Raw genomic sequence first — 13,633 nt, forward strand, 5'->3', positions numbered from 1 at the left:
TAATAGTGGTACTGGAACCTTTGCCCCAGGGGCAGATATTAAAAGAAACCCTTGGGAAGCAGATTTGGCTCAATGGATAGAGCATCCGCCTACCACATGGGAGGTCCAGGGCTCAAACCCAGGGCCTCCTGATCCATGTGGTGAGCTGGCCCATGAGCAGTGCTGATGCGTGCAAGGAGTGCTGTGCCACACTGGGGTGCCCCCAGTATAGGGAAGCCCCACATGCAAGAAGTGTGCCCCACAAGGAGAGCTGCCCAGCGCCAAAAATGTGCAGCCTGCCCAGGGTGGCACCACACACATGGAGAGTTGATGCAGGAAGATGACATAACAAAAAGAGAAACAGATTCTGGGTGCAGCTGACAAGAATACAAGCAGACACAGAAGAACACACAGTGAATGGACACAGAGCAGATAACTGGGGGTGGGGCAAGGAAGGGGGAGAGAAATAAATAAACAATAAATCTTTAAAATAAAATAAAATAAAATAAACCCTGAAGAAATGATCAAGATCTGTAGATGTTTACTGAAACATAGAGACTTAAAATCAGGGAATTGGTTACAGAAGGGCTAGGGGACGTAGAGGTAAAAGTAGTGTTGCCCTGCAGGCAGTCACTATAGCTCCTGCGCTGAAGCAGCCCTGCTAGAGCTCCCCGCTTTACTGAGGACCAGTGCTAGTCCTTGGAGCCTGCCCTCTTGCTGACATTGCTGGTGGAATTGCTGCTGCTGTAATTAACCAGGAACCCAGAGCCCAGCACTCCTGCTGACATTTCTGTTAGTAACAGGATAGCTTCTACCTGACTTCCACTTCCTAATCTTTTTTTTTTTTTTTTATTTTTTTTTATTTTTTTATTTTTTATTGACTTTGTAATAATATTACATTAAAAATATATATGTGAGGTCCCATTCAACCCCACCCCCCCACCCCCCCTCTCCCACCCCCCAACAACACTCGTTCCCATCATCATGACACATCCATTGGATTTGGTAAGTACATCTTTGGGCACCTCTGCACCTCATATACATTGGTTCACATCATGGCCCATACTCTCCTCTATTCCATCATGTAGGCCCTGTGAGGATTTACAATGTCCGGTGATTACCTCTGAAGCACCATCCAGGGCAGCTCCATGTCCCGAAGACGCCTCCACCTCTCATCTCTTCCTGCCTTTCCCCATACCCTTTGTCCATTATGTCCACTTTTCCCAATCCAATGCCACCTCTTCTATGTTCCACTTCCTAATCTTGATCAGTGTTTTCCACTGGCTGAACACAATCGAATTCCACTCTCAGGAGAGACTGAGAAATACAGTTTTCAGGCTTTACAGCCTCGGTGTTAAGGGGAAGATCCTAACAGGACAGATGTGAGTCTGAGTCTGAGTTCCAAGAATTTCTTTTTCTTTTCTTTTCTTTCTCTTCCCTTCCTTCCTTCCCTCCCCATCCTTTCCCTCCCCTCCCTTCCCTTCCTCTCCTCTCTTCTTCTCCTTTCTTCTTTTTTTTTTGGTAGTGGGGTACACAATGGCTCCACTGAGATGGTTTTTTCATTTGTTCAATTGTGGTTTGTTTTTCTGTTTTTAGGAGGCATCAGGAAACGAACCGGGGACCTCCCATGTGGGAACCAGCTGTTCAACCGCTTGATCCAAATCCACTCACCAAGAATTTCTTATATACAAGGCAATGCAGGACATATTCCCATTTTTAAAAATATGTTTTTTTTTATTACAGAAGTTGTGAACTTAGAAAACAATCATGCACATGTACAGAATTCCCATGCATCACCCCTTCACCAGCACACCTGGAACATTTGTTACAGATTATGAGATAATGTCATCAGACGATTGCCATTAACTATAGTCTATAGTGTACATTTGGCAGATTTTTTCCGTACCCACCTATTATTAACACAGTGTACCTTTGACACGGATGCAAGAATATTACAGTATTGCTGTTAACTAGAGTCCATAGGTTACACTAATTGTATTTTTTTCCATGCTCCTCCACATTTCTACCACCCTGCATAGTGACATACATCCCTTTTAGTTCACCAAAGGACATTGTTGCATTTGTCCTATTAACCGCAATTCTCATCTACCTCTGGGTTCAATGTGTTATTCAGTCCCTAGATTAGTTTCTAGCTTTCTTTCAATTGACATTTACATCCCTAGAATACCCTTTTCAGCCACAATCCCACTTATAAACCAGCTGCTACTCACTATAATCTATTACCATCAACTCTATCCATTTCCACACTTTTATAGTCAAGTTAATTAAAATTTCTAGATACATAAATCATCAGTACCCCTTCACAGCTCTTCCCTTATCTTCTAATAACCTATACTCTAGGTTTTAACTCTATGTGTTTATTCTTTGTATTTAGTTCATGTTAGTGAACTTTTGTTAGTGTCACAAACTTTTGTTAGTGTCATTTTGTGTCCGGCTTATTTCACTAGCATAATGTCTTCAATAGTCATCCATGTTATTGTTTGTGTCCCAATTTTATTTCTTCTGACTGCAGCATAGTATTCCATCATATGTATATATCACATTTTGTTTATCCACTCATTGGTGGATGGACATTTGGGTTGTTCCCATCTTTTGGCAGTTGTGATAATGCTGCTATGAACATTGGTGTGCAGATGTCCGTTCGCATCATAGCTTTCAGTTCTCCTGGATATATTCCTAGCACGGGAATTGCTGGATCATATGGCACTTGCATATTTAGCTTCCTGAGGAAATGCCAATCTTCACAAAGGCTGCACCATTTTATAACCCACCAACAGTGAAGGAGTATTCCTATTTCTCCACATCCTTTCCAGCACTCACTGTTTTCTGATTTCTAAATAATGGCCATTCTATGAGGTGTGAGATGATATCTCATTATCGTATTGATTTACATTTCCCTAATAGCTAGAGATACTGAACATTTTTCATGAGCTTTTTGGCCATTTGTATTTCCTCTTTGGAGAAATACCTATTTAAGTCTTTTGCCCATTTTTAAATTAGATTGCTTTCTCTTTTGTTGTTGAGTTGTATGATCTCTTTATATAGAATGGAAATCAAATCCTTATAGGATATGTGGTTTCCAAATACTTTCTCCCATTTAGCGGTCTGCCTTTTCACTTTCTTAATGAAGTACTTTGAATCACAAAAGTGTTTAAGTTTGAAGAGGTCCTGTTTATCCATGCTTTCTTTCATTGCTCATGCTTTCACTGTAAGGTTTAAGAACCCCCAGCTACTACCAGGTCTTGAAGATCTTTTCCTACATTTTTTTAGGAGCTTAATGGTTCTAGCTTTTATATTTAGGTTTTTGATCCAGTTTTTTTTTTTAGGATTTATTTATTTATTCCCCCCCTCCCCCCATCCTGCAGTTTTTGTTGTCTCTGTTGTCTTCTCTTTTCATTTTCTCTTCTCTAGGATTCACCAGAATTCAATCCTGGGGACTTCTGATGTGCTTCACCTTGGCTCTCCCCTTGTCTCTCTTTTTTGATGCATCATCATCTTGCTGCATGACACACTTGCGTGGGCGCTGGCCACTTGCGCTCACCATGTGGACACTCGTGCGGTCCCTTGTGCTCGCCACGCAGGCACTGGCTCACTGCACGGGCACACTTTCTCTTCTGTTTTCATCAGGAGGCCCCAGGATTGATCCCAGGTTCTCCAATATGGTAGGCGGAAGCTCTATCATTTGAGCCACATCTGCTTCCCTGATCAGTTTTGTTGATTTTTGTGTAAGGTGTAAGGTAGGTCCCTCTTTCTTTCTTTTGGCTCCATTTGTCGAACAGACTGTTCTGCCTGAACTGCGTAGGTTTGACAGGCTTGTCAAAAATCACTTGACATAGATGTAAAGGTGTGCTTCTGAACCATCAGTTTGGTTCCTTTGGTCTCTGTGTCTATCTTTATGCCAGTACCATGCTCTTTTTACCACTGTAATTAGATAATATGATTTAAAGTCCAGAAGTGATAGTCTCCAATTTTGCTTTTCCTTTTTAAGATGCTTCTGGTTATTTGGAGCCTCTTACTTTCCCAATACATTTGGTAACTGTGTTTTCCATTTGTTTAAAAAAGGCTGTTGGAATTTTTATCAGGATTGTATCGAATCTGTATATCAATTTGGGTAAAATTGACATCTTAATGATATTTAGTCTTCCAATCCATGAGCATGGAATGTTCTTCGAATTATTTAGGTCTCTTTTGATTTTTTTAGTAATGCATTGCAGTTTTCTGAATACAGGGACTTTACCTCCTTGGTTAAGTTTATTCCTAAATATTTAATTCTTTTAGTAGCTATTGTAAATGGAATTTTTTTTCCTGCCTTCCTCCTCATGTGTGCTTTACTAGTGTATAGAAGCACCACTGATTTTTGTGTACTGAACTTGTATCCTGATACTCTACTGAAATTGTTATTAGCTCAAGCAGCTTTGTTGTGGATTTTTCAGGACTTTCTAGGTATTGGATCATATCATATGTTTTACTTCTTCCTTTCTGATTTGGATGCCTTTATTTCTTTTTTTGCCTGGTTGCTCTAGCTAGAATCTCTAGCACTATATTGAATGGCAGTGGTGATAGTAGGCATCCTTCTCTTGTTCCTGATCTCAGTGGGAAAGCTTTCAGTCTTTCACCATTGAGTACAATGTTCGCTGTGGGTTTTTCATCTATCACCTTTATCATATTGAGAAATTTTCCTCCAATTCCTATATTTTGTAGAAAATCTTTCAAGAAAGGATGCTGTAATATGTCAAATGCCTTTTCTGCATCAATTATAGGATTGTGTGGTTTTTCTTCTTTGATTTGTTAATGTGGTGTATTACACTCATGATTTTCTTGTGTTGAACCATACTTGCATGCCTGGTATGAAACCCACTTGATCATAATGAATAATTATTTTAATGTGTTATTGGATTTGATTAGCAAGTATTTTATTGAGGATCTTTGCATCTGTATTCATTAGAGAAATGGATCTGTGATTTTCTTTTTTTATAAAATCTTTATTTTGGTATTAGGGTGATGTTGGCTTCATAGAATGAGTTCCTTCTTGTTCAGTTTTTTGGAAGAGCTTGAGTAAAATTGTTTTTTTTTCAAAGATTTATTTATTTATTTCTCTCCCCTTACACCCCCCCTGCCCCCAATGTCTGCTCTCTGTGTCCATTTGCTGTGTCTCTTCTGTGTCCGCTTGTATTCTTGTCAGCGACACTGGGAATCTGTGTCTCTTTTTGTTGCATCATCTTGCTGTATCAGCTGTGTGTGTGTGGTGCCACTCCTAGGCAGCCTGTGCTTTTTCCACACAGGGCGGCTCCCCTTGCAGGGCACACTCCTTGTGCGTGGGGCTCCCCTACGTGGGGGACATCCTTGTGTGGCACGGCACTCCTAATACCCATCAGCACTGCACGTGGGCCAGCTCCACACGGGTCAGGAGGCCCTGGTTATTGAACCCTGGACCTCTCATATGGCAGGCGGACGTTCTATCATTTGAGCCAAATCCACTTCCCTGAGTAAAATTGTTATTAAATCTTTGAATGCTTGGTATAATTCACCTGTGAAACCATCTGGTCCTGGCTTTTTAATTTGGGGAGTTGTTTGATGACTGTTTCAATCACTTTACTTGTGATTGGTATGTTGAGATCTTCTTTTCCTTCTAGGGTCACTGTAGGTTGTTCGTACTGTTGTAGAATTTGAGAGAGGTTCAATTATTTGCGTATAGAAAGGCCAGGACTCAGGAATGGTTTTGAGAAGGAAAAATGATTTCTTGATGGCCGACAGGACTCGGGAGCTTTCTGTTTCAAACCCAAGCCCCGAACAAGATTTTTGAGTCCCTTTTATACAGAGAAGAAAGGCCAAATGGTCCTTTTGTTTCAGTTCTCAACAGGCTTGAATTAGCATATATCTTCCACATCCTAGGTAAGCTTTTAGCATGGACTTCATACATTCTAGATAAGCTTTTAGCACATTTGGTTTGCATTTTCCCTGAATATTTAAAGTTTATAGAGTTTGCATTGATAAACTGTTTCCTGGGACTGGAGTCATTGCCATGGTTACCAAGGGCAGGGCTGCAGCCTGTTACCATCCCACACCCACAAGTCAGGACAGACAGCTTAGGTTAAGGTTATCTCCGAAGAGACAAAGAGCCTCCCACCCATAGCCCACATCATTTCCCCCCTTATGTCGAAGCTTAACTTGCTAAGCTTTGGCATAATTATTGTTGGAGCTATGAGGTGGGTGGCTGTTTGTTGTTTTGATTGATTACTGTATGTTCCTAGGAATTTTTCCATTTTGTCTACATTGTCTAGTTTTTTTGGCCTACAGTTGTTCATAGTTTCCTTCTATGGTCTCTTCTATTACTGTGGGGTCAGCAGTAATGTCCCCATTTTCATTTTTTATTTTATTTGTTTTTATCTTCTCTCTTTTTTTCTTTTTCTTTTTCAGGTGCACTAAGGGTTTGTCAATTTTGTTAATCCTCTCAAAGAACCAACTTTTGGTTTTGTTAATTCTCTCTATTTTTTTTCTCAATTTCATTTATTTATGCTTTGGTCTTTGTTATTTGATTCATTTTGCTCACTTTGGGATTAGTTTGCTGTCCATTTTCTAGTTCCTCTGGCTGTGTAATTAGGTAATTGATTTTAGCTCTTTCTTCTTTTCTAATATAAACATTGAGGGTTAAAATTTCTCTATCAGCACTGCTTTCACTGCATCCCATAGGTTCTGATATGTTGTGTTTTCATTTTCATTTGTCTTGAGATATTTATTGATTTCTCTTGCAATCTTCTTTTTTTTTTTTTTTTTTTAAAGATTTATTTATTTAATTCCCCTCCCTCCCCCGGTTGTCTGTTCTCTGTGTCTATGTGCTGCGTCTTGTTTCTTTGTCCACTTCTATTGTCATCAGTGGCACGGGAAGTGTGGGCGGTGCCATTCCTGGGCAGGCTGCACTTTCTTTCGCGCTGGGTGGCTCTCCTTACGGGTGCACTCCTTGCGCGTGGGGTTCCCCTACGCGGGGGACACCCCTGCGTGGCACAGCACTCCTTGCGCGCATCAGCACCGCACATGGGCCAGCTCCACACGGGTCAAGGAGGCCCGGGGTTTGAACCAGGACCTCCCATGTGGTAGACAGACGCCATAACCACTGGGCCAAGTCCGTTTCCCTTGCAATCTTCTTTGACCCACTGATTATTTAAGAGTGTGATTTTTAATCTCCATATATTTGTGAATCTTTCTTTTTCTGCCTGTTGTTGATTTCCAACTTTATTCCATTATGATTAAAGAAAGTGCTTTGTATAAGTTCTATCTTGTTGAATTTATTGAGATCTGCTTTGTGACCCAACACATGGTCTAACCTAGAGAAAGATCCATGAGCACTTGAGAAGAATGTACCTCCTTTTTGGGTATACAATGTTTTGCATATGTCTCTTAGGTTTAGTCCATTTATCATATTATTCAGTCCCCCTGTTTCTTTATTGATCCTCTGCCCAGATGTTCTTTCCAATGCTGAGAGTGGTGTATTGAAGTCGCCAACCACTATTGTAGAGATATCTATTTCTTTCAGTTTTGACAGAGTTTGCCCCATTTGTGTTTTGTAGAGAAATATGCAATGTTTAAATTGCTCACAATGGTGTATATATTAGTGCGTTCTGGTTTAAAGACTACTATGGAGGAGTCTTTGTGAAGAAAGGTGCATATCAGAACCTTGTAAAATAAATTTATATTGTATTTCAAAATTGTTGATGTCAGGCTGTAAAGCTGACAGTTTATCCACTTTACGGACTAATTAACTGCTAATTACTTTGTGAAGAAGTAGCCATGCAAGGCCACAATTGAGAAATGAACTAAATTAGTGAGTTCAGGATGGAGCAAGCTCCACCAGGTTTGGCAGGAAAATCATCCTTAAACCAGGTCCCCAAACATAATTTTTATAAAGGATTTTGTTCTTCCTGCCCCCTGACCCATGAGGAAATGGGGACAGTTCCAAGAATAATTATCAAACGCCTTACTGTCATCTGGTAGGAAATACAGTTTGCCCTTAAATAAGTGCCATGTTGGCAATTCATGGTGACTACAAATTGTTGCTTTCACTTAGGTGTTTTTTAGGCAACGCCTTGGGTTTGTTGTTCTAAAGGACCGTTTTGGACTTCCTGTCTAACCATAGTAACACAGACTCTTTCTAGAAGCAGTACTACATTTTTTATTGCTGAGGTTACCTGTGAAAGTCATATAAAATGAATCAAGGACTAGATCATTTGAATGTGGAAGGCAAAGTACAGTCTAATGTTATCTTTATTTGTTGGCCCTACTTAAATAATTTAGATTTTTCAGATGGGGATCACCTAACCGCAACTTCTATCTTTATTTGTATATCTAGCCAGTGTCAGGGAGAACTTTTTTTCACCTTGTATTTTATAATTGCCTTGGAATCGTTCTTTGTGGTGATTTTTTCCAAAACTACTTTTATCCTAAAAAGCACATTTATGAATGTGTTAGCAGAAGGTAATATTGCATCTCCACTAATTGCAATTATTATGAATAAAGAGCATGTTATAAAAATAGGAATATAAAAGAAAATGAGGTAATATCTAATAACTAGGTACAATATCATGATAAAACTGTTGAACCTCCAAAACCATTTGTGTGCACTCTCAAAACTTGCTATTTAGCAGTATCTAAGTAGAACCATCAAAAAAGTTCAAATCTCAATATTTGAATATTTGGAAATCTAATGTAAGGGAAAATCCAAAATATTAAATAAGATATAGACATGAAAGATGTACACAGATGACAACCAAATTTGCGTACCTTTGGACTTGACCTCACAGACTTATGTATCCATGTATCTACTGTCTACCTGGCAGTCTGTTAGGCAACTCAAACTGATCATGTCAAAAAATAGAACTTTTGATATTTTCCTTTAAACCTATTTGTCTATTTTTCTTGTTCCTGAAAATGACACTACTATTGATTCAGCTACTCAAGCCAAAATCCAGGAGTCATTCTCAGTTCTTCTCTTTCCCATGGAATCTATCTATAAAGCCTACAAATTTTACCTCCAAAATGTATCCCAGGCCTTCCACTTCTCCCTATCATCAACTAGACCAATTCAAGTTCAAGGCACCATCATCTCTCTGTTTTTTTAGGTACTGGGGCTGGTGATTGAACCCTGGACCTCGTATGTGAGAAGCTGGCACTCAACCAGTGAGCCACATCAGCTCCCCTGAGTTAGTTTTTCTGTTTTTTCACTTGTTCTTTTATTTTCCTTTTTGTTTGTTTAGTTTTCAAGGAGGCACTGGCAACCGAACCTGTAACCTCCCATGTGAGAAGCAGGCGCTCACCTGCTCGAGCCACATCCTCTTCCATACCATCATCTCTTGACCCCTATACAATAGCCTCCTCTCAGGTGTCTGCATTGTCTCTTGCCATCCTATAATTCATTGTTCACAGTAATCAGAATGTTGCCTTTAAAAAAGATAAAATAAATCATGTCATTTCCTTGCTTAAAATACTTCAGAGTCTTCTCATTAAATTGAGAAAACCTTTCATTTCATTCATTCAACAAATATTTATTGATCTCCTCCTATGTGCCAGGCTCTGCTCTAGGCAGCAAACAAGGCAGGCAGAGTCACAGCTCACACAGTGGGGAGACAAATGATAAAAAATTTTAAAAAAAAGAAAAGATGAACTAGAAAATTCCAGATCATGATTATAGATTTGAAGAACATAAGCTTGGATGGTGAGATTATGTCTGTAGGTAGAATGGTGGCTGGGGGGAGGTCAGGGAAGGCTTCTCTTAGGAGGTGAACTTTGCACCTGTGATCTAAAGGGTGAAGGGCACATTGCAGGTAGAGGAGATGGTGATTCCACAGGCCAGAAGCTGGGATTGAGCATGACAAGTTCAAGAATAGAAAGAATGCCCAAAGTGGCTGAAGTCGGTGCTAAGTAAGAGAGCTGCAGGAGACAGTTACAGAGATGGACAATAGACTCTGGAAAGAAACTCCTCGATTATCAGCCTCTCATATCTAGGGGTGAGGGAGCAAGTCCTCTCAAAGCAGGCTGTGGAGTCCAGGTGTTCTGGGAAGCAGACAAGACACAGTTATTAATGCAAGAGGTTTATTAGGGGAAAGGCCAAGATGCAGATCTGAAAACCGTGGAAGAGGAGGGGAGAGGGAAAAGCAGTGGCCGGGGAGAGTTTCAGATGGCTGTGCAGCTTCGAGAGCCTCGGCCAGCCCACCGTGAGCTCCAGTGCAAGACTGCCCACTGTGGAGTCCTGTGCTGGGCAGAAAAACCAGGCCCTTTTTCCTCCTTCCTGCTCGGGCGCTGCCCTGAGGCACTGCTGTCGGCTGGTTTGATTTCTTGCTGGGGATTCACCCTGGGAGGGAGGAGTGAGCAGTGCACCTCCTTGGCTACTCCAGAGACCTTCCTGTTCAGGGAAGAGTCACTGGACAGGTGCCTTTGGGTTAGGTGAGGAGGAACTGCAGGGAGAGTGTAGCAGAACATTTTATGAGGTGCTCAATGTACCTTGGCATCCAGAGCTGCTGGTGAAGAAGGAGGTGGGTCTCCTTCACTAAGGCATTCAGAGACCCTCAAGAGAGGAAAACGGTCAGGGTGGACCACAGTGATCCTGGCTGTGGTCCAATGCTTGGGAAGGGCAATGAGGCACAATGAAGAAATGACAGCCTGGGTAGGTTCCTGGCGTCCCCAGCTCTGTCGTGGAGGCCGCTGGGCCCAGGGTCTTCCTACTCATTGTCAGTGGGGAAGTGGAGAGCACCCACGGTCTGGAGGAGGGTATTTCACAATCGTATCCAAAAGCCAAGCTGTGCCAAGAGCACTGGGGTAGAACTTCCCACCGACATCACCTTCAAAAGCACCAACCACTAAGACTGACCTCAGACCGAGCTCCTTCAGGAAGGATGTGGTTCCAGGCTCCTGGGCGGTGCACAGAACCTCCCAGAATCTTTGTCTAAACCGCAAAGGTTCACAGGCTGGATTTTGGGACTGTGGCCTGAGTTCACAAATACCGAGGCGGTGGCTCAGGGAGAAGGCCGGGAGGTGACTGGAGTCTGCTCCCAGGGCTTTGTCATGCTCCTCTTCAGTGCGTAGCCAAGGAATGTGGAAGCTAAGCTGTGACACTGGCCTGCAGACTCTGCCACTGCCTCTGACCCAGCCCTGTCCAGGGAGCCCTCTGATGAGGTCTGCGGCCACACTTACAGCTCCCACCCACTGCAAGTCCTGCCAAGCTGGCTTGTCCACTGCTGCCCTCCTGGAGCTCAGCACTCGGTCTAGGTGCCACAAGTACAGCCTCAGGGAAATATTTTTATATAGTCAATTGTCACATTTTCAAAGGTCAGAAAAGAAAGGAGTCTGGGCTGTCGGAATCCCTGCCAAATAAACATGCTTTGTTCAAAAAAAAAATCACAAAGATTACATTTTAATTTGGATTCCAAGCCCATGGCACTTCTGCATGGTACAAGGGGCTCCCTGGGAAGACCTGAGCCCCCTTCGGCATGCCCTGCTCCTCTTGACCTGTCCCCCTGGCAGAGCAGTTGTGCTTTGGGGAATGATGGCAGAGTTAGGACGGGTAAATGAAGGAGAGAACTTACTTTTTAAATGTTTGTTTTTATTAGAGAAGTCATAGGTTTACCAAAAAATCATGCAGAAAATCCAGAGTTCCCATTTACTCTTTTCCCCCAATATTAACACCTTGCATTAGTGTGCTATCTTGATGAAAGAATATTATTATAATTGTACTATTAACTATAGTCAGCAGTTTATATTGAGGTTCACTATTTGTGTTGTACAGTCATATGGTTTTTTAAAATTTTTTTTGTTCTAGTAACACAGATGCCACCTAAAATATCCCCTCGGCTTTTGGACATGATTGTGAAATAGGTAATTTAGTGCTGTTTTTATGTTAATTATGTTCACCAACATTTTTAAAATCAATTTTATTGATACAAATTAATAAAGCATACAATTCATCCAAAGTATATAATCAATGGTATTTGGAATAATCATATAGCTGTTCATTCATCACTTCAATCATTATTAGAGCATTTTCATTATTTCAATAATAATAATAAACAAAAAACAGACAAACGAGAAAATTCCTCACCTCTCAATCTCTCTTTGCTTCCCCCACTATACATAGCTGGTGTTTCTGGCTATTCAATCCAAAGTGTATAATCAATGGCTTTGAGTATAATCACAATGTTGTACATTTGTCATCTCAAAAATTTTAGAACAATTTCATTACTCCAAAAAGAAAGATTCTATATCCCTTAGCATTCCTTCCTCAGACCTACATAACAACTAATATCATTTCATCTTTATAAATTGATGTGTATTTACATTTCATATAAATGGAATCATACAATATGTAATACTCTGTGTCTGGTCTCCTTCACTTAGTATAATGTTTGTTTGTTTTTGTCTGATATTAACAATTTGTAGTATTAACTTGCATTTTTTCACCTTCAAAGAAAAATGGTCTTCTATATGCATTTCTACTCATATTCATATTTCATAAAATATATTTAGTTCATAATAGTGCAATCATGCAGTATTTGTCCTTTTGTGTCTGGTTTGCTTCACTCAACATAATGTCCTCCAGATTCATCCACATTGTCATATGTTTCACGACTTCATTTCTTCTTATAACTGCATAATATTCCATCATGTGTTTATTCCACAATTTGTTTATCCACTCATCAGTTGATGGACACCTGGGTTGTCTCCAGCTTTTGGCTATTGTGAATAACACTGCTATGAACATTGGTGTGAAGATGTCTGTTCGTGTCACTGCTCTCAGTTCTTCTGGCTATATACCTAGCAATAGTATTGCCACGTCCCACAGCAAGTCTACATTCAACTTCCTTAGGAACTATCAAACCATTCTCCACAGTGGCTGTACCATTTTACATTCCAACCAACATTCACTAACTTTTGAGACTAGGAAGAGACCTGGAACAGGAAGGGCATTCGAGCCACAGAGGACAAACTGGTCAGTCCAGATTTGCAGGTCCAACCTTCAACAGCAACTCCACCTAGCAGTGGGAAGTAAGAGTGGGTATGGTCTGGTCAGATCCAGTTCTCCCTGCTTGGCTTCTGCATACAGGGCTAACCATTCTTTTGCACTGGGCAAGCCTGAGTAAGACACAAGGTTTATTAAGCAGCTCAGCAGGGGGTTGGTAGGGTATTGGTGAAGGTGCTGCAAGAAGAGGAAGACACACTGGATTTTTGCTAATGGAACTCTAGGGTTTTGTTGGAAAAATAACAGTAGTGAGGCTGTACTTGTACTCTGACTTGATGAAGCAGGTCAGACTATTTATCTTAAACGAGCTGTCTTCTCAACTAGAGGCCACAGTGATGACCACTTTTTCAAAATTACTCTTGCTATTTCTATTTCAGCTTTTAGTGCTTGGGATATATTTATTTATCTTTCTAAGAACTTATCCTGCCACCCCAATGGGATTTCCAACCCTGAAGACACTGTAATTTGTTTCCTTCTCTAGACTTGTAACTTTAAGTCACAGTGACGTTCTGAGGGGGTGACAATAAGATAAATTCTTTTGCCCCACTGTCCATCCCTTCAGGCTCAGACACCTGAAATTTTAGATTTAAAACAGATTAAGTACCAGTACTCATAAAGTAGTAAATGGTT

The sequence above is a fragment of the Dasypus novemcinctus genome, chromosome 15, assembly GCF_030445035.2.
Source record: "Dasypus novemcinctus isolate mDasNov1 chromosome 15, mDasNov1.1.hap2, whole genome shotgun sequence".
Taxonomy (NCBI): Eukaryota; Metazoa; Chordata; class Mammalia; order Cingulata; family Dasypodidae; genus Dasypus; species Dasypus novemcinctus.